General features: G+C 43.9%; 2 non-coding genes and 1 pseudogene across 2 annotated transcripts; all 3 read right to left on the bottom strand.

Moving 5' to 3' along the window:
• Window positions 1–20,734, bottom strand: part of LOC140717850 (uncharacterized) — a 43,497-nt pseudogene that overhangs the window by 12,755 nt on the left and 10,008 nt on the right.
• On the bottom strand, window positions 3,618–3,699 carry trnas-aga (transfer RNA serine (anticodon AGA)). The gene has a single exon. It is a non-coding gene; the product is annotated as a tRNA-Ser (tRNA).
• Window positions 15,669–15,740, bottom strand: trnam-cau (transfer RNA methionine (anticodon CAU)). Its single transcript has one exon. It is a non-coding gene; the product is annotated as a tRNA-Met (tRNA).

Raw genomic sequence — 20,734 nt, forward strand, 5'->3', positions numbered from 1 at the left:
GTCCACTGAATCGTTTCTCAGTAGGATAAGGTGTACGTTTGACCTCACAATCCACCTCGGTGTGATGCTGCAGCTTATTATTTACCTGCACTGTTCTTTCCCTGTCGCTGTTACACCTTAATTTGCATTCTGTTATTGCTTTACCTTGTGTGATCTCAATGCACTGTGTAATGATTTCATCCCAATGAACAGTATGAACGGAGAAGGTTTTCACTCTATCTCGGCACGTGTCTGAAATATAACAGTTCAAATTCCCATCGCGGCAGCAGTAGGGAGCCCCGGCCTCCGTTCAGCGCAGCGTTTCCCAGCTGGCAATGAAACACAACAGAGAAGAAACATCTGCCGGATCATTAGCCGCCAAACTTTCAGTTAACAGCCGAACGCTCTCACCGATACGCCACAGAGGCAAGTTTTGTGGAAAGTAGGAATAAATGGTTCAATTCTGTGTTGTAGAACGTGACCAACAATCGCTGCTGACCTGGACCCTGTTTTTCGCAGTCTACATGACCGGTTTGCATCAGAGAGTCACAGATAATATCAAACAGAAAATGTTGGAAATACACAGTTGTCAGGACACGAAGCTGTACGAGGAAATACCAATGGATTCCGGGTGCATTGCCAAACAACTCGGCCAAGACTACACACTCCCTTCTCATTTCATTTCCGGTGTTTATCCAAACGGAAGAAGCACTGCGCCTGTCCATTCACCTCCTCCCACACAACATTCAGAGTCCCAAACAGTCCTTCCAGGTGAGGAAATACTTCAGCTGTGAGTTTGCCTTGCCCATCTACTGCATCGGGTGCTCCCAATACGACCTCATTTCCAATTGAGATACGCAAGATGGATTGGGGAAGCATTTGTCGAGCAACTTTGCTCCGTCCGCAACGAGCAGGATTTCCCAATGGTCAAACATTTTAACTCCACTGCCCATTCCCATTCTGACATGATGGTCTATGGATTCCTCTACTTTCACGATGAAGCCAGTCTCGGGATGGAGAAGCAGCACTTCATATTCCGTCTGGGTAAACTTCAACCTGATAGAATGAACATCGATTTCTCTGACCCGATAATTTCTCCATTCTCCGCTTTTTGTTTTAATTTTCCATTCGGGATTCCCTCTTGCGTCTTCACTTTTCCTCGCACATCTACCGCCTCCCTCTAGTCATCCAATCTAATTTCTGCTTTTCAACCATTTTTTTCTTTTCCACCAGTCACCACCCAGCCTCTTATTTATTTCCCTTTCCCCAAAATATCTACCTTTTGTTCTTACCTGGCTTCAACTATCATCTCCCAGTTTTCAAAACTCCCCTTTCCCCAACATATCTACCTTCCGTCCTCACCTGGCCTCACCTATCACCTTGCAGCTTGAACTCCCTTCTCTTCCCCCGCGTTTTTATTCTGGCTTCTTCACACACCCTTTCCAGTACTGATGAAGGAACACGGCCTTAACACTTCGATTATTTATTTCTCTATATAGATGCTGACTGACCTGCTGAGGTCCTCCAGTGTTTTGTATGCGTTACTCTTATGCTTGTGCCAAAAAATATCCATCTTCGACTGTCGCCCACCAGGTCTTTGACTCAGTTTATTTTTCCCTTCCTTTCATTACCATAGTCCACCGTGCTGGACGTTTCCCGCAGTTTTGTTGTTCATATAACATAGAAATAAAAGTCCCGATTATTACATTCACAGTCATTCACTTGGTCTCAGCAGATCCGCGGCTTGTCCTCTGTCCGCTCACGTTCGCCTTCCTTGTCTGAAACTGAAAAATACCTTATTTTCTCTCTTTCCCAGTGGTGACGAATGGGTCTCCACCTGAAACATTAAATGTGTTTCCCTTTGTACAAATGTGAACGACGTGCGTGAACTTCGCAGTGGAGCAGCAAGTCGTCACTTTATTTAACTTGCACGTTGATGTGAACAAGAGGTGAAACATCCCGGCTCCTGGGTTCACAAAACGACCCGGAGAGTCGCAGTGAGATCCGTGATGCAGCCACCGACCACTAGAGGACACCGAGGGTGTGGGTCCTGTGTAGCAGCGCATAACGCTTCCAAGTTCTAAGTCAATTCATTACCAAAGCACAAATATGCCACTGTTAGATGCGTTTCCTTGCGGGGATTTGCAGTAACTGCAAAGAAACAGAATATAATCAATGAAAGAGTGCACACAAGACGGACAATCAATGTAGAAAACATAACAGACCGTGAAAATACAAAAAACGTGAAATAAAAATAATAATAATATAAAATTAACCAATGGGGGAGCATCCCTCCATGGAAAACATCCCCATGATCTGAGCAGACAAGATGTGAAGAAGGAAACGTGGAACGCTTGGCTCAGAGTTTGGAGACCTCTTCCCAGAAACAGAGGGGTTCCTTGTGGCAATACAGGGCCAGGTGGTTAACGGAAAAATATTAGAAATACATAATAAACGTCTGACAGATTAATGACGATAAATGCAGAAAATGACAAGAGCCACCAGGAACAATCCAACACATTACAGGATTGAGCAGCAGTTTAACTCAATCTGATTACTTACACAGGGAAAATCAATTGACAAATATCACTCACCAAAATCTTGCTTTAAAATGCAAACTCATAAAAGACACCACACCTTACTATAAATACAAACCTGTTCTAGATTAGGGTCAGAGTCCTACACATTAATTTTTGTCTGATCTATTGTTACAGATAGGACAATCCATAATAACCGTCTGGATATATAATATTACTGGATTAAAAAGCAGTAACAATGTACATAATCGATATAGTCATTGCAAACACACATAACGTACAACAATTAACAAGTGAAAAGCACCAGAAATATGCTGAATTAAAAGAAGAATTTGAAAGACTATCGAGCATGAATAGGGTGTAGAATGTCCCAATGGTAATATCAACAACAACTATGATCTCATAGTCACTGCACAATAGCATTAAACAGTTTGGACATCAAGCCAATATTTCTGTAAATCTCCTGAAATCCACTATACGCCACTAAAGTGGTCGGCAGTCCGTTGCTATTGACGAATGAGTGTGCGTCAGTACGCCCGGACTTCAGGTTTTACCAGCTTGAGCTGAGAAAGTCATAATAATAATAACAAAACTAAAATGTCGACAGCATGAAATGTCGAGTTTGAAAGTGAGTTGTGGAAACAGTTAGTGTTAGTGTGAGTGAAGTTGAGTGAATTTATCACTGTTTCAAGTGGCGATAACATAAATTTAAACATGAAATGCATTGGTGCCCTGTACGAGTTTCTGCTGGTTTGATCGTCCATGTGCAATATATTCAGTTTATGGCAACATGAATGTGAGCAAGACAGGTCGTGGTAGTGTTCTGTTTTCTGTATGTGGATATGTCTTTTTTAATGAATGTATTAGGGACAGCACGGAGCGCACAAAACGAACAGCAAAGGCCACTGGATCAACAGCATCCCTGGATAGGTTGGAACCACCAACATTTTGTATAACAGCCGAACAGAGGCCACCTGAATAAATGCAGAACGCAGGGGATTTTCCTAGTTTTACAGGCGGCGAACAGAGACTGGTGTTTTGACTGGTTTTTTACAATCTGTATTCGTGGGAGGGATCAGGGAATCAAAACCGATATAAATACGTAGTCGGCAGGATTCGAAGCTGCGCGGGGAAACCCCAATGGATTTCTAGTCCATCGCCTTAACCACTCGGCCACGACTACAAGTGCTCTAATGTTCTTCCACCTATAATTTATATTATGGTAGAGTCAGATAGAGCTATTTACGAAATTAAACAATGGGATGTGTCATCAAAGACTATTAGATATCACGTCGGTTTAGCCAATGATATTTTGCAGAATTCATCCCATTTGGAATAAAGTTTGGAACTGGGGTTTAAATGTTAATTTAAATCCTTTGATGTGTATTACTTCACATGTTGTCATTGCTTTGCTCCTTGTTCCAGTGGTTACCCATGGTATTTTCCCCAGTGTGTGTTTTAGGGCAATTTTAATAACTTCAGTGTTTTTTCGAGCACCATGCCTTTACAGATTTATTTTTGCTGATTTTGTTTGTTTTCATACAGTTATATTGCGTTTCAATATAGAAACATAACAAACCTACAGCACAATAAAGTTCCTTCGGCCCGCATGTTGTGCTGAACATGGACTTACTTTAGAAGTTACCTTGAATTACACAGAGGTCTCTATTTTTCTAAGATCCATGTACCATTTTTTCCTAAACTCCATATACCAATAATGCTAATTCCCGTTAAATTACCAATGTACAGAATGGTATGAAATAGGGTACACTTATCATGTTTCTTCATGTTTTTGCTCGGATAATATTTTAAAATACTTATCTGTATTTTTGATATAGTCATGAATGCTGCTGTTCCTTCTGTGCCATATTCACCAAGACATATTAACAGAAATGTGATACCCAGGATTTTCTGTGGATCGACAAAGAGGAGATTTTGGCCACGGAGGATTTAAAATATGTAAGATAACATCGAACTCCAATGGCTCAAGGACAGTGGAAGCAGACAGATCAAGTGTCTTTGTACCAGCCATGTGCTTGGAAATGCAGATGTAATTTTGTGGAACCGCTTTCCATCTTCCATTTTTTGAGCGGAAAATTTCTGTGTTTTAAAGCAAACACAAAGTTGTTTCAGGTAATCTGCGGGTTAAGAGATATTTTCCAAATTCGAAGTTATTTGTGAGGTGTTTTTGATATAATATAACATGCAAATGTGTGAATGTTGGGGTCAATGCTTGCCTGGAGTGATTTAAACTAGTTACTAAAGGGAACAAAGAGGCATAAATTACCAATTGACGCTTGCTGGGAAGAGGGAAATAAATGGATGCTGGCCTTGTGCAGACCTAACAAATGGGAGAATTCAAGCCAACCGGATGACCTACGGCCAATGACACTGGAATGTGATAATTGAATTGGAAAATATGAATATAAAAGTGGAAACTTCGAATGTGCTAGCAGTGATAACTCTTTCCTGAAACCTACAATCGCAAGGAAGATCCCCCAAGTCAGTGACTGGGAGAAGAAAGGATCGATCACGTGGCCAGCTGAGCTGCCTTAATTTGGTATTATAGTTGTGAAAAGTAGTCTGAGTGAGTATTGGTGCAGAGTGAACAGCAGAATTCTTGTTCTAAGTTGCTGGCCCGGTGTCGACATAGTTCTGTTGCCGTTTATGCAAAGACAGTAAAGTGCGGGTTTTGACTATTTACAAGTGACAGAGTGAATTTCATAACCTAATTCCATTGTCAACACTAGTAGGACAATCGATGGCCTAGAACAAAAATACCTTGACAGATGCACTTCAGAAATTCCATTTCTTATCTGACACACAAAAAAAGATCTGGTTAATTTTGCAGAAGGTGAAATGTCCAATCGTTGTAACCCTATCCACATGACGTTTCTATGTGATTTTTCAGCAGATCTGCTCCTCAATCTTCTAGCAACTATGGAGAGAATCTCAGTATAATCCCAGCAAAGTGGTTGTTGGTTATTATTTTATTTATTCCTAACTGACTCCTTCTACCTTAGGGCACGAACCTATCAATCACCTACGTGGGGTGATTGATAGGTTCGTGCCCTAAGGTAGAAGGAGTCAGTTTTAGAAAATCTAACACAATTATATTTCAACATAGTCCCCTCCTACATTTACATACTTAGTCCAGCGTTCGTTGAGCATACGGATCTTGGACCTCCAGAAAGTGTCCAATGCAGGGGTAATTGATAGGTTCGTGGCCTGAGGTAGATGGAGATGAGTTATATAGTTCTCGTTGCATGCACACGCTGTTCAACTCTCTGAGTGATTGTGCAGAAAGTTTGAAGTTAATAGCTCATCGGGGTGATTGATAAAGTCGTGGCCTACGGTAGAAGGGGATGGGTTATTAACTTCAAACTTTCTGCATAATCACTCAGAGAGTTGAACAGCGTGTGCATGCAACGAGAGCTGTATAACTCATCTCCATCTACCTCAGGCCTGCTGGTGCATGTAACGAGAGTTAATAACATTTCCTTCTACCTTAAGCCACTAACTTATCAATCACCCCGATGAGTTATTAACTTCAAACATTCTGAATAATCACTCAAAGAATTGAGCTATTTGTGCATGTAACGAAAGCTGTATAACTCAGCTCCTTCTACCGTAGGCCACGAACTTATCAATCACCCTCGTACCTATACATCGGCTTGTCTAAAGAACATCCACGATCAGGATTTGCTTTCCATGTGCTGATGTGAGGCAGGCACCATTTGCAGCTCTTCCGACTCTCTGAGAGTTCGGCTCTCACTCAGTCCGATCGCTGGTGAATACTCGTTGGCTGTTGTATAACTCCCTCTGTTTGAGGATGGCGATGTCAACTGGCCGCAATAAAAACTGCTGCAGAGTGAGGATTGATCCGACAGAGAGCAGCTCTGGGTCTGTGGAATCACATGGAGCACGGGAGACGCGTCACTACTCGAAACTCCTGCAACATGGTGCGATAGTGGTATAGGGATGAGCATAGCTGCCTTTCAAGCAGCTCACCCGGGTTCTATTTCCGGCGATCGCCGTGTGCTGTACCTGTTTTTCAGCACTTGTCTCACAAACGTCTCTGCCTGGAATCACACAGCCACATTACTTCTTTCTCTATGAAATTAACATTTCTGCTCTTCGTTCATCTGCCATTGTAGCCCACTGTTTCTCTTTCCGATTTGTCTTACCGCCATCGTGTATTGGTCTCGCCCCATCAGAGATGTCCCCCTTTTCACTTCCCAGCCAACTTCTCACCTTCTTTGACACTGAAGGCTATCTTTTTCTCTCACCATTTCTAATCGTGTCAGGATCAGAAGGGTAATCTCGTTTCATCACTCACAAATGTTTCTTGAAGTGATGAATCTTTCCAGTATTTTCTGTTCAATCTGTTCAATACTAGACACAGCTTTATTCAGCGGAGAACAACAAATGTTGGACAATCGTTGAGCATAATAGGAATTGTAGTTTTACCCGCGAAGTTCTCAACAAATCTCAGAAAGTGATGAAGTGAGTGGACGGAAACTTCAGTTAGAAGCACAAGTTTTCATTATTAACTGAAATGTATGTTGTGTACACAGGTGACGTGATGGCGATTTGCGGTAAAATATTCTGCTGAAGAATAGCAGACGATATTTTGGATCCGCCGGCCTCTGGATAACGGGCCCAGCACATTCCCGCTGCGTCATTCTGCTGATAGGTAAATATATCAGTTCTTCTCCTATCTTTTTATTTGTTAATTTTGCCGCTTTCCCCCGATTCTCTATTGTTCTGTTTGTTGGATTATTTTGCCTGTCTAATTTCCCTCGTGTCTCTCTTACGCTTTTACCTTCCTCCCCGTCCTCCTTTCCCTCCTCACTTTGTACCCCATCCGGTTATTATCCGGCGGCTGCGCTCCGACTCAGCCGGATATCTCGACCCGACATTTTAAGCAACGGATGTGATTTTCATTATGATTCTGACCCTATTTCTACGACCCTGCAGTCAAACACACCGGTTATCTCCCTCTGTGTCTCCTTGTCTTCCTTCTATTTGTCTGCGGCTGTTATTTCGGTTATAAACACAGGAGATTCTGCAGATGCTGCAAATCCAGAACACAGAATGCCGGAGCAAATGACCAGTTCAGACAGCATCTATGGGGAGGAGTAAACAGTCGATGTTTCGGGCTGAAATTCTCCTCCACTTTGTTTCTGTTACTTTAGTCAGTCTTCGACGTAACGAGCAGCGACGGCAGTCTGAGGTGCAGCGGAGAATACACCCACAGTCCGGGATTTATTTTACCAATCCCGAGTATCGTTCACCTGCCAATCCGTCCATATGATCGAATGAAGGTCAGAGTTCCGTCAGTTCTGAATGGACCGCAAATCACTGGGTCTGAATGTGAAAATCTCTATCCTTTGCAGTCGGATGCCTTGGTATTCTCGTACCAAACGGTTTAGCAAGTGGTAAGATCACTTTCAACAGTGCTCCTGTAAACTAAAAACCATGTTCGAATAATAGTGGCAGGGAAGTCTCACGGGCTTCAGTCTCCTCAGGAGGTGGTGTTACGAACCCCGTAACTGGGTATCTTACCAGCAAAGATAGGAGTATCCGTTGAAGTCTGATGATACTATTTTAACAGTATTTATTAGTAAAAATACACAAAAATAATATCAATGCAAATATACAGATAATATACGACATCAATACTAAACCTAAAAGTGCGGGTATAATAATAATCAACAAGAAATAAGCTCTATCGTTGTCTCGGGGATGATGAATTGTTCGATGGAAATATAAAGTTCAGTTCTGTTCATGCAGGCTGCGGTAGTTGTTGATCACTGTGTTGCAGTTGTTGGAGAGAGAGAGAGAGAGAGAGAGAGAGAGAGAGAGAGAGAGAGAGAGTGAGAGCAGTAACAGCTCTTAACTTGCCGACTTTCCTTTTACGATCTTGATCCTTCGATGCGTTGTTGTTGTGGCCATTCACGTATGACCCCTCCGTCTTTGAGCTGGACCGTTCCGTGGAAGACTCGTCACCCAGGCAAGTGTGGACACACGCACAAGCCCCCACCGGTCTCGTAGCGTCTCTCTTGGTGCGTCTGAGAGGTGTTCCCCAGACCCTACTTTTATCCCCACTCACGGGGTCTCAGGTGTCAATCGGATTGGGATGATTCAGTCCCTAAAACAGACCACTCTGGTTGCCCCCTGAGGGGTTTCAATGAATAGAACAGTACTCAATACAGAATTCCTTCTCCAAGAGACAATAGCAGTAATCTCTCTCTTTGTCAATAGGAGACATTCCAACCTGTGCTGTGCCTCTCTCTCATAAATTTGTATGAGCTGTTTATCTCTCTCATTTCCTTGGTATCAGACCCGAAATAATAGCGATTTTGCGATTCTCAAGAAGGCGGGGGGGGGGCATTGGCGATTCTGTAGCCTTCTGCCCATCAGAGTTGCTCCTCATTCGTAACACCGCCATCCTTCTAAGAATTCTTACCACAGGGAAAAATAACTAATACAGAATCTTACAGAATTTCAGAATCTGACACAATACAAGAGTCCTTCACTACAGAGTAATGCAGTTATACATTCAATTTACCATCTAGACATTTAGCGATTACATTGTCACTTCCTTTAATACCTTAATATATTGTGCCTAATAAAATGCATGTAGCATCAGACTACAACTTAATAACCACTTATTTTTGTTATTCCTTTTCCTCAGCAAAAACAAAACTAAAGAGTTGTGATCTTAGCTTACGTGTATATTACAAAAGTTTATGCAAATACTAATCTTTATTTTACTTTTAAACTTTACAGTCAATATTCCATGGTGTTGTCTTTATTATTTACATGCTTTGTCGAAATCCCTGAAAACCACATTCTGTTATTTAAAGTGGCATTTTGTCAACCTTCGCCCCTTTTCCACTTAACGCTCACGTGGTTAGCTTGCTCACCAGTGTGGAATAGGCTTTTGCATGCTCCTTTCATAGGAGTTATTTTATCAACAATGTTTTCCAAACTTATCTCATCTTCTGAACTTCCACATAATTCTTTATTTTTAAGCAAGTCGTTAGTTTTATCTTCAGGACCATTCATTCTATTAGTTTTCAGTTTAATATCTGCAAGCGATCCCTCTTTGTCCAAACAACATTTCAAATTCTGCCTCTTCACAGCACACCCTTGAATAACATTAGCGAGAGGGGTACCTTTAATTTCCAAATCAAACTGTATTTTTTTCGCAGGCACCTTCTTAACAAGCCATTGTTCCTTCAGCGTGGTTACTGCTTCTGACACCAATACAGACTTCAAATTTTTTCCATTCAATTTAGGAACTACACGTTTCCCTTCTCCTTCAATAATAATACCCAAATCACTACCTTTTATCTCCTCACTAACTTTTAACACACCTTCGAACACAAACAACTGGGAATTCTCACTTCCCACTAGTTCCAAGGTTAACCCTTTCTTCACTGAACCAAGTCCATCTGACCCACAAGGACTGCATTCCTTTTAAACTGAATCAGATACCTCAGACTTTTCCTGAGTTTCATTACTAGGTTCAGTACCACGTGCATCCACATCTTGAACACACTCAAAAACGACATCTGCCTCTTCCAGGCTTTCAATACCCGTCCCCTTTTCAAATTCTAAGTTCTCCTGATCCTCCCAGTTACTCTCTGGGCAACTCCCTTCCGGAGTAAACTCAACCCTGCGGGTTAAAACAACCTCATCTGCTAACCCAGCAGACTCCTTCAAGGTGATGGCATCCTGTTCATCTAGGACTGTCCTTATTTCATTATTGGGAACACATTTAAAATTTTCAACGTCTTCACACAGTTCTGTCAAGCCAGACAGATCATCCATGTCCAACCCTGGAACTTCTAACAGCCTTATCTGTTTCTCATTTTTATTCCGTGCCTCTATAAATTTCCTCCTGGCTAAGGGTAGGTCTAGCTCCTCTCCTTTATTCTATTTCACCTCCCTATTCTCCGTTTTACCATCCCCTAACCCCTCTTGGTACGGGGTCGGTAAAAACTTCTCAGCCAAATCGATACTGGACTGTTTTAAACTGGTCTCTTTCTCAGCTGCCTTTCTCGACATGCTGCGAGTCGTTGCGCATGTGGGCTAGATCTTGGAATCTCGGGGCGGGTCCTCAACACTTACAGGCTGGCTCGGCAGCTTCATTGCTGACCAAACCTCACCACCTGCTAAATCGTTACCAAGAACGACGTCCACGCCTTCTCTCGGGAATTCTGACCGCACCCCTATTTCAACTGGTCCAGATACCAAATCACAATTTATAATGATCCTATGCAAAGGTACAGCTTCTATCTCTTTTCCTATGCCTCTCAAAACTACCTCTCCCGTCTCAGGACCAAAATCTAGTACCTTACTGAGAATCAATGACTGCTCAGCTCCAGTATCTCTCCAGATCCGCACTGGAACTGGCGTTTCTTCCTCTTTCACAGACACGGTCCCTTCTGAAATAAATTTCGCACACCCCTCCCGTATTTTATCTACCTGGGGATTTCTCGTCGATTTACTGATCAACACAATACACAGTAGGGACTGCCGCGTTCCCTTTTCCTGTCTCCTTCCTCGGAGCAAAGCACTTAGATGCAATATGACCAACCTTTCCACAATTAAAACAGGTCAAGCCAGGAACCCTCCTGCCAGCTTGCTTTTCTTCCTCCTTATTTTTACTACTAGCTCCCGGCTTAGTTTCTCCCTTAGCCGTCGGGCTTTCTCTACCGTCCCTACGGTCTTTCTGGTAACTCTTAGTCGAGGAAAACTTTGTCTTGTGGGTTAGGACATATTCATCTGCGAAGCTGGCAAATTCTGATATGGACTTATTAGGCTTCTCGTTCAAATACATCCGGATATCATCCGAAACACAACCTTTAAATTCCTCAATCAGAATTAACTCCCTGAAACGCCGAAAATCCTCTTCCACCCTTTCTGCCACACACCAACGATCCAAGAGCACACCCTTCTCATAGGCAAACACTGCATACGTCTGATTCCACACTTTCTTTAAATCTCTGAACTTTTGTCTATAGGCCTCAGGTACCAATTCGTAGGCCCGAAGAATGGCCTGTTTTACTTCCTCGTAATTCTCATACTCCTCCTCCTCCACAGACAAAGCCGCATATGACCGTTGTGCCTTCCCTTTTAATACACTTTGTAACAACGCAACTCACTGATCTCTGGGCCACTTCTGATTCACTGCCACCTTTGCAAAATGCAAGAAGTATCTATCAACATCCGTCTCCTCGAACGGAGGTACTAATCTAAACTCCCTACTAACATTAAACCTCTCCTCTCGGTCTGCCCGTTGAGCTCTTCCCTCTTGCCTTAACGTCTCCATGTCCAGCTCATGCTGCCTCTGTTTCTCCTTCTCCCTTTCAGCTCTTTCCTTCTCCCTTTCCTCTGCTTCCAGCTGTTTTAACTGTTACGGATTCAAGCAACAATAAATATATGAGTGAAGCAGGGGTTTTTATAACAAATAACACGTTTATTAAACACTGAAAACAAACCCCCCAAAAGTAAACAAATCACTAACGTAACCGGAAATCAGCTGCTTTGCGGCAGCTTAGACAGTTCTTAAAGCAAGGAAGCTTAAACAGTTCTTAAAGCGATGTTGCAAAAACAGTTCTTCAAAGTAATTTTGCAAAAGATCAAAATGTTCACAGTCCATTTAAGGGAGAGACTTTTCAAGATGATTTAAATTCTCTTTCACGTCGTGTTGTTGCAATTCCCAGTCGAACTTTTCCCACTAAGAATTTTACGAAGATGTTATGTAACGGCTTAAAGGCACTGACCTTTCCTTTACAGAACTGTTCCCAATCCTTTCTGCTATTTCACAGGGATTAACACGAGAACAGTCAACGAATTCCTTCCGAATGAGGATCAAACAAGGTCGAACCTGTTTCACCGTCGAAATCGATTCTCCTCGATCTTTTAAATCCCGAACTCCGATCTTCACTCTCCACAGATTCTCAACTAGCAGTATTATAATGAAACTGCTGGCAATGACCCTTTAAACTTCAGGCATTAAATAAAACTTCATCTTCCAACTAAACTGCGTCATAACATTAAATCACGCAGTGGCATGAAGTGAACATGGCAAATCCAGCCACGAACTGCCCCTCCTCACAGGGAGTTGTCCTCCTTTTATACCCTGTAAAAAAAAACCTGTCAGATGACCTCTACTGGCGAGAAAATGACATCACTCCACCATCACAAGACCATTACCTCAAGTCCAGTACAGCTTCAACACCTGTCACGTGACAAGTACACCACTTTCACGTCACGGGTACGTAACATAACCTACGTTCATGCTGCCTCTGGTTTTCAGCGCTTTCCTTCTCCTTTTCAGCTCTTTTCTTCTCCTTTTCAGCCGCTTCCAGCTGTTTTAACCTAATTGCATGCTCCCTCTTCGCCTCAAACTCCTTTAGCTGGAGCTCATACTCGCTTTTCTTTTGTTCCAACCTTAATTTTTCCAACTCCAGCTGAACCGTCCCACTAGCTGTTACCATTTCAGGTGTAGGTTCCACTACCTCAGCCGAAAACACCTCCTTATTAACATAATACTGAGCTATGGCCCTCTGCATCTCCCACTTTTTCATTGACGGCTTCACCTCTGTGAGTTTTAATCTTTTCTCAACATTTACCAAGTCCGACTTTGTGGCATCCTCTAGCGCCTCCGGAGACGGTTTTTTTGTAAATTCGTCTACGTCCATCTTTGCTGGTTTCCCGTCTGGTTACCCGCGCAACCAGATCCAAGTCTGGAATTAAAAGCCCGATTTACTGGCCCTCCAATTTGGTATCAAATCTAGGGGATAATGCATTGTCCGATGGAAATATAAAGTTCAGCTCTGTTCATGCAGGCTGCGGTAGTTGTTGATCACTGTGTTGCAATTGTTGGAGAGAGAGAGAGAGAGAGAGAGAGAGAGAGAGAGAGAGAGAGAGAGAGAGAGAGAGAGAGAGAGAGAGAGAGAGAGAGAGAGAGAGAGAGAGACTCCTATGCAAGGTCTTCTCATCTTATTCTCCAGTCCTGATGAAGGGTCTCGGTCGGAAACGTCGAGTAGGCTCTGTTCCATAGATGCCGCCTGGCCTGCTAAGTTCTTCCAACATTTTGTGTGTGTTGATTATTTTCTCTCTTTCCCAATTGTGACGAACGGCTTTATTCTGCAGAGAATAGATGACATTAGGATACCTCAACGAACAATTGGTTAATCTTTCCAGCTAAACAGAAACCTCCGCAAAAGTGAAAAAATGATAACAGATTCCAGCCGAAAGCCAGTGGATTTCCTTGCATCTAACAATGAAGTGATGGTCTCGTGTTTTAAAGCGCATTGACGGAAAATTGTTGTTGGCAGCAGTTGACAGAGCAGAGGATAGTGTCGATCCATCGACCTCTGGGTTATGGGCCCAACACGCTTCCACTGCGCCACTCTGCTATGAAAAATAAGAACATAGCTCTTCCATGAATTATGTGAAATCTCTTGTGTGTGGTGTGTGTGTGTGTGTGTGTGTGTGTGTGTGTGTGTGTGTGTGTGTGTGTGTGTGTGTGTGTGTGTGTGTGTGTGTGTGTGTGTGTGTGTTTGCGCGTGTGTGCACCCATTGAGAGCCCATTGGGGGCTCCTTCAGCGCACCTGTGACAGGAATAAGGCCCGGCTCCGCCTTCTTTGGGGCAGCTGGGAAACGGAAAACACCTTTTCACCTGCTGCTGACGCCCACATTGGAATCTTCGTGCTTCTGATCACGATACGTTGCGGCGGTAACATCGGATCCAGCTCCTCCGTTCCCTCTGGTGGCTGGTGGATATAACACTAAACCCAGCTTCTCAGTGCCCTCTGGTGGCAGGTGGCTGTAACACAAGAGCCAGACCTTCAATGGCCTCAACGTGGCAGCTGGCTGATTTATTCTCCTCACTGTGTCTCTCCGTGTCATTTTCCGACCCAGGAGTCCGGATGTTTCCTTTACGTCATCATCAGGTTAAATAAATCCACAAGTTGACATCCTCACGACTCGGTTGACGGCATTCCCGACTGCAGGGAACAATGCTAATTTGGGTAGTTAATGATCATTCCGCTTCAGTCTGAATGTAACAAGTGATTTCAGATTTAAATATTCTCTCTTTAATTTGGCGTTGATGCGATTTTCCCAAAAAATCCTGTTTCTATTCAGGAGTAATGTGTAGTCTTGTGTTTGGTGAAATATTTACTTCATCCGCCTTTACATTGGTCTTTTAAGCGAATACTCTGATTTAGAAAGCCTGTTGCTGCTCTTTGCCTTAAATTCCGTAAATTGTACAAGTCTTTGCTGCAGGACCGTCAGACGGTCAACTCTCCTTTTCTCCCTGACTCAGCTCCTCAGAATGAGAATAAATCGAGGAGAGGTCCGACATATCTTCATCTACAGAAGTGATCAAAGGGTGTGCGTAGTGATTGGGAAGAGAAACTGAAGTTATGTGAGCGACCAGGATCAAAATGAATGGCGGAATTTTCTCGAAAAGCCGTATAGCCTACTCCGACTTCTATGGTCTATATTTCAACTTCCAATCTTTTTGATCAGGGTCTCAGACAGAAAATGGCATCGTTCGTTTGCCACTGGGGACATTGCTCAATGGAGGAGCGCATGTGTGAAGTTCAGGGTTCAAACCCAGCATTCAAACACTGTTTTTGTAAAGTTTGATAACTGGGCGGAAAATCCCAGATGAAGAAATTTCCCGCACGATGGTTGTCCTTTTTATTGCCGTCTTTGAGTCGGCGGAATAAGCCTGTAACACGTGGGACAGTTACGAATGTTTCCTTGCTGTATATCAGTCCTCGGTAGGGGAATTCTCAAAACACCCGCACTTTTAGGTAACCTTACATCTCTTCTCCTTTCTGCAAATGTTGCCTACCCACTGCGTGTTTCCAGCACTCTTCTGTTTTTATACAGGACGCGGCTTCATTCTGCAGAGAATAGATGACATTAGGATACCTCAATGCACAATGGTTTAATCTTTCCAGCCAAACAGAAACTTCCGCAAAAAGTGAAAAAAGGATAACAGATTAAAGTACATTCCAGCCGAAAGCCAGTGAATTTCCTTGCAGATACCAATGAAGGGATGGCCTCGTGTTTTAAAGCGCACAAACGGAAAATTGATGTTGACAGCAGTTAACATAGCAGAGGATGGTTTCGATCCATCGACCTCTGGGTTATGGGCCCAGCACGCTTCCGCTGCGCCACTCTGCTATGAAAAAAAAACCATTGCTCTTCCATGAATGACGTGCAATCTCGTGTGTGTGTGTGTGTGTGTGTGTGTGTGTGTGTGTGTGTGTGTGTGTGTGTGTGTGTGTGTGTGTGTGTGCGTGTGTCTCTGTGTGGGTGTTTGCGCGCGTGTGTGTTGGTGTGGGTGTGTATTTTTGTGTATCTGTATATATCTGGGCCTATGTTTTCTGTCTGTGTCTGTGTCTGTCTATGTCTGTGGCGATGCCTGTATATGTTTAGGTGTTATCTGTGCCTGTACATCTCTGGGTCTGTGTCTGTGTCTGTGCATGTTGCATCAGTTCTATCTTTCCCCATTATTCCTATCCACTTACTTCTCGTTCGGTTGATAACTCCTTGTTTTACCTCGTTCTGTCTCCACTTTCGTTTCTCTCTTCCTTACTTTCTGGACTACCCAGTTATTCTCTCTGTGTCGTTTATGCTTTATCCCATCTTGCACCCCGATATTTCGCCAGAGAATGTGGGTTATCTTATTTAATTGTAGACATGGACAATTGTAAGCAGCCTCCTGTGGGGCTGCTTACGAAAAACGACATTTTGAGCCACACTGGGGAGTCACTGCGTTCAATCCCAAGGTCCCATTAACGTTCCCATCCTGTCCCGATCATTGAATAAATGTTGGACTCCAAGTTGAACCAGAAGATCACCTCGTCTCCCTGTGAACGGAACTCGCGAATTTAGATGCTGACTTGGTTTCCGCATCGCAAGCACGTCTCTCAAAAAATCCCTTCATCGGGATTTAGTTCGACCATAAAACCATACGACGTAGGAACAGAAATCGGTCATTCAGCTCAGCGAGTCTGCTCCGCCGTTCCATCCCGGCTGATCCCGGATCCCACTCAACCCCATACACTTGCCTCCACCGCAGTCTGCGGCTGAGCATTCCACAGATTTGTTACTCTGGCTAAAAACAAGATCCTCCTTACCTCAGTCTAAAAGGTCGTCACTCAATTTCGAGGCTGTGCCCTCTAGTTCTAGACGCTCCCACCATAGGAAACATCCTCTCCACGTCCACCTTATCTTGGTCCTTCAGCATTCAGTAGGTTTCAATGAGAATTATAGTTGTTTTTCCAATGTTCAGAACATCACGGCCGAGCTTTCGTCACTTCCCTAAAAGTGGGGGTGTTTTTAGAATTTCCCTACCGACGACTGATATACAGCAAGGAACCATTCTAAACTGTCCCACGTGTCACAGGCTTATCCCGGCGTCTCAACAAGGCAATGAATGGCCAAACATCGTGCGGAAATTTTCTTCATCTGGGATTTTCCGCCCAGTTTTCAAACTTCACAAACAACAGTGTGGAAATGCTGGGTTTGAACCCTGGACTTCACACATGCGCCCCTCCACTAAGCCTGGTCCCCAGTGGCAAATAAACGGTGATATCTTCTGCCTGAGACACTGATCACAAAGGTTGGACGTGGAAATATAGAAAATAGAAGTCGGAGTAGGCTTTTCGGCTTTTCGAGCGAATTCCCCCCTTCATTTCGATCCTGCTCGCTCACCTAACCTCAGTTTTTCTTCCCGATCCCTACGTACACCCTTTGATTCCTTCTGTATATGAAGATATGTCTGACCTCTCCTCGATTTATTCTCATTGTGGGTAGCAGCGTCAGTGAATTCCTTTGGGAGGAGAAAAACTCTATTATAGCGGGATAGGTTTTCATCATATCGCGATCAGAAACCCAAAGATACTCATGTGGGCCTCAGCAGCGGGGACATAATTGTTTTCCGTTTCTCAGATGTCCCGGAGAAGGCGGAGCCGGGCCTGATTACTGTCACACTGATCTACGTGTGCTGACGGAGCCCCCAGTGGGCTCTCAATGACGGGGCGCCAGGACTGACTGCAATGGTGAAGTCGGCAGGGTAGCAGGGGTCTTGTTTCACTCTCCTCCTACTTTCTCCCAACAGCTGCATTAGCACCACCTACTGTAATGGAGTATGAAGGGACGTTTGATGGGGATCAGATGCTGCGTCCCAAATCTATTTTATCTGAAACGTTCACCAGTGTCCTACACGTCATAACCGTCCCTGCCTCAGGTGTCAGTATATCCTACAAATTCTATATCCCAACTCACCCATTATTTACCTAAACAGCTTCCCACGTTCCCAAGAATATCTGTGGCACAAAATGATCACATGTTCCACCGTCTCTGGGACATTACAAAAATCACACGGCACATTCCCATACTACCCAACAAGTGTCAAAGTGGAGTGCAATTCCTGGGCATGAGGCGTCTGCTAATTCTGATGACATTCTTCCCGACCCACCCCCACTCTGAATGACTGGCCAAAAAAAATAAATACCCAGTTGTAAAAAATACCACCAATGCCAAGATTTCTGAATTTAATAAAAAGCCCCTCCCTCCTTGGCATAACATAAGGATTTGAATGCGGAAATATTGCTGATTTTTAACTGTAAAAAACTTTCAGAATAGTTTTCCCAGTGGTACCAGGGCAGCATAGATCTCCCTTCAGGAAACACAAATTTGTAATGAGGAAGTAAATTTGTCGTCTCTAAAACAAGAGTAGACAGCACCACAGAACTTTTCCAGTCTCTCGGAAACATCTCTTGCTTCCGGACCTTCTTATAAAATTCAAACAACCGCTTTCGGGCTGTCTTGGGCAGATGGAGTATATGATAGCTTCCTATATCCTATCCTGGGTTGTAGTACTTGACCTATTGACAACACATTTCAATTAATCCAAAGTAAAGTCATCATCCAAAGGCACTCTCAAACGCTACGTTTCTGATCGATCTTCCATTGTCCATCAGAATATGCTCTTGTCTCCTAAAATACTCATCTCCTATATCGTCAAGTCTGCCACAAACCGCCATAGGGTTTAGCCCGAAACGTCGACTGCACTTTTTTTTTCCATAGATGCTGCCTGGCCTGTTGATTTCCTCAAGCATTTTGTGTGTGTGTGTTGTTCCTGTAGACTATGTATCTTTGTAAACACGTTTCACATTCATTCTGCCTTTTCTTTATCTAATGCAGCCAAGTTTTCATTCTCCATTTTTTTAAATCCTTTTCGCTCCTTATGGAGTATAGGGCCTCTGCAGAAGTCCACCACTTCCTGTGATCTCTAGCAGATGTTTTTGCAGTCTCCCAAGTTTGGCCGGCGGCTTTCAGTTCATCCAAAACCCTACGCCTCCGGGTTTGCATTGGGCGACCTCTTCTTCTCTTCCCTTGTGGATTCCATTCGAGTGATTGTCGAGTGACAGTCGACTGGCTCTTCCTCACGGTGTGGCCGACCCATCTTCACTCCCTCCTCCTTATCTGGAATACAATGGGCTCTTGATTTTCTCTCTTCCATAGGTCTAGTTTTGACACTCTGTCGTACCACTTGAGGCGGAGGACCTGCAGGAGGCATTTGTTGAGAAAGGTCTGGATCTTGTTGCAGCTGGTGTTAGTGATTCTCCATGTTTCGGTTCCATATAGCAGGATGGCTTTCACATTGGAGCTGAATATACGGAGCTTAGTTTTGACAGAGATGGCCGTAGATCTCCAAACAGGTCGCAGGGTTGTGAAGGCATGTTGGGCTTTTCCGATCCTTGCTCTGATGTCCTCATCTGTACCTCCTGATTTATTGATTTTGCTTCCGAGGTAGGTGAATTTGTCTACATTTTCTACTATTTGTCCTTCAATCCGTAATGGCTCCTCTTGTTTGTTATTAATGCGTAGAACTTTGGTCTTCTCCTGACTGATCTTAAGGCCTACTCGCTGTGAGGTCTCTCCCAAGGAATCTACTTTCTTCTGCATATCTTGAAGCCGGTGTGAGAGAAGAGCGAGATCATCTGCAAATGCAAGGTCTTCCAATTTCCCTGTTAACGTCCACTGGATGCCTCTCTCTGAGCCAGTATAGGCTGTTCTTGTAGCCCAGTCGAGTACCACAAGAAAAAGTAGAGGCGGCAGCAGGCATCCCTGTCTGACTCCAGTAGTGACCAGGAACTCTTCGGACAGTCTCCCATTGTGGATGACCCTGCATGAGAAGCCATCATAAAGCCGCTTGATGATGTTCACCATCTCTTCCGGTACACCATAGTGTCGTAAGATGCTCCAGATTGACTTTCTGTCCAGGCTGTCAAATGCCTTCTCAAAATTAATAAAACAAACATATAGTGGAGTTTGCCATTCTATTGTCTGGTCCACAATGACTCTAAGTGTAGCTATCTGGTCAATGCATGATCTCTCTTTCCTGAACCCTGCCTGCTCATCTCTAAGGCTCTGGTCAATGGCGTCTTTCATCCGCTCCACGATGACCCTGGTGAGAACTTTGCTAGGAATGGACAACAATGTGATCCCCCTCCACTTGCCACACAGTGAAAGATCTCCAGATTTTGGCAGCTTCACAAGGAGGCCCATTTTCCATCTGATGGGATCTCTCCTGTTCTCCACATCAAATTCAGCAGAATATGCAAATGGTCCACCATAACCTCTCCACCCTCTTTCAATGCTTCTGCAGGAATGTTGTCTTCTCCAGCAGCCTTGGAGTTCCTCAGGCTTTTCAGGGCTTTTCGAATTTCTTGCTTGGTGATTTCACCTATATTGATGTTGAGTGTGTCTCCAGGCTCCAGGTCAGGTGGGTTCTGTGGTGGTGGTCTATTCAATACTTCCTGGAAGTGTTCCTTTCATCTCGCCAGCTGATCTTCAACCGAAGTGAGCAGATGGCCTGTCTTGTCTCGAACAGGTCTGTTGAAATTGCTTTTCTTCCATCTCAAAAGTTTAGTTGTCCTGTAGAGTGTCTTGAGGTCCACTTTACTGGCCGCTGTTTCTGCTTGCTCTGCTATTTCATTCAAGTATGACCTCTTGTCCTTTCTGAGCTGTTGCTGCACCTCCTTGGCCATCACGCTGTACCTGTTGGCGGTGATTTGTTTCTGTTGCCGGGTTCTGGCCTGATTCAACTCCTGTTTGAACTTTTTCCTCTCCTCCACCTTCTACCATGTCTCGTCCCTGATCCA

The sequence above is a fragment of the Hemitrygon akajei genome, chromosome 28 (genome assembly GCF_048418815.1).
Source record: "Hemitrygon akajei chromosome 28, sHemAka1.3, whole genome shotgun sequence".
Classification (NCBI taxonomy): domain Eukaryota; kingdom Metazoa; phylum Chordata; class Chondrichthyes; order Myliobatiformes; family Dasyatidae; genus Hemitrygon; species Hemitrygon akajei.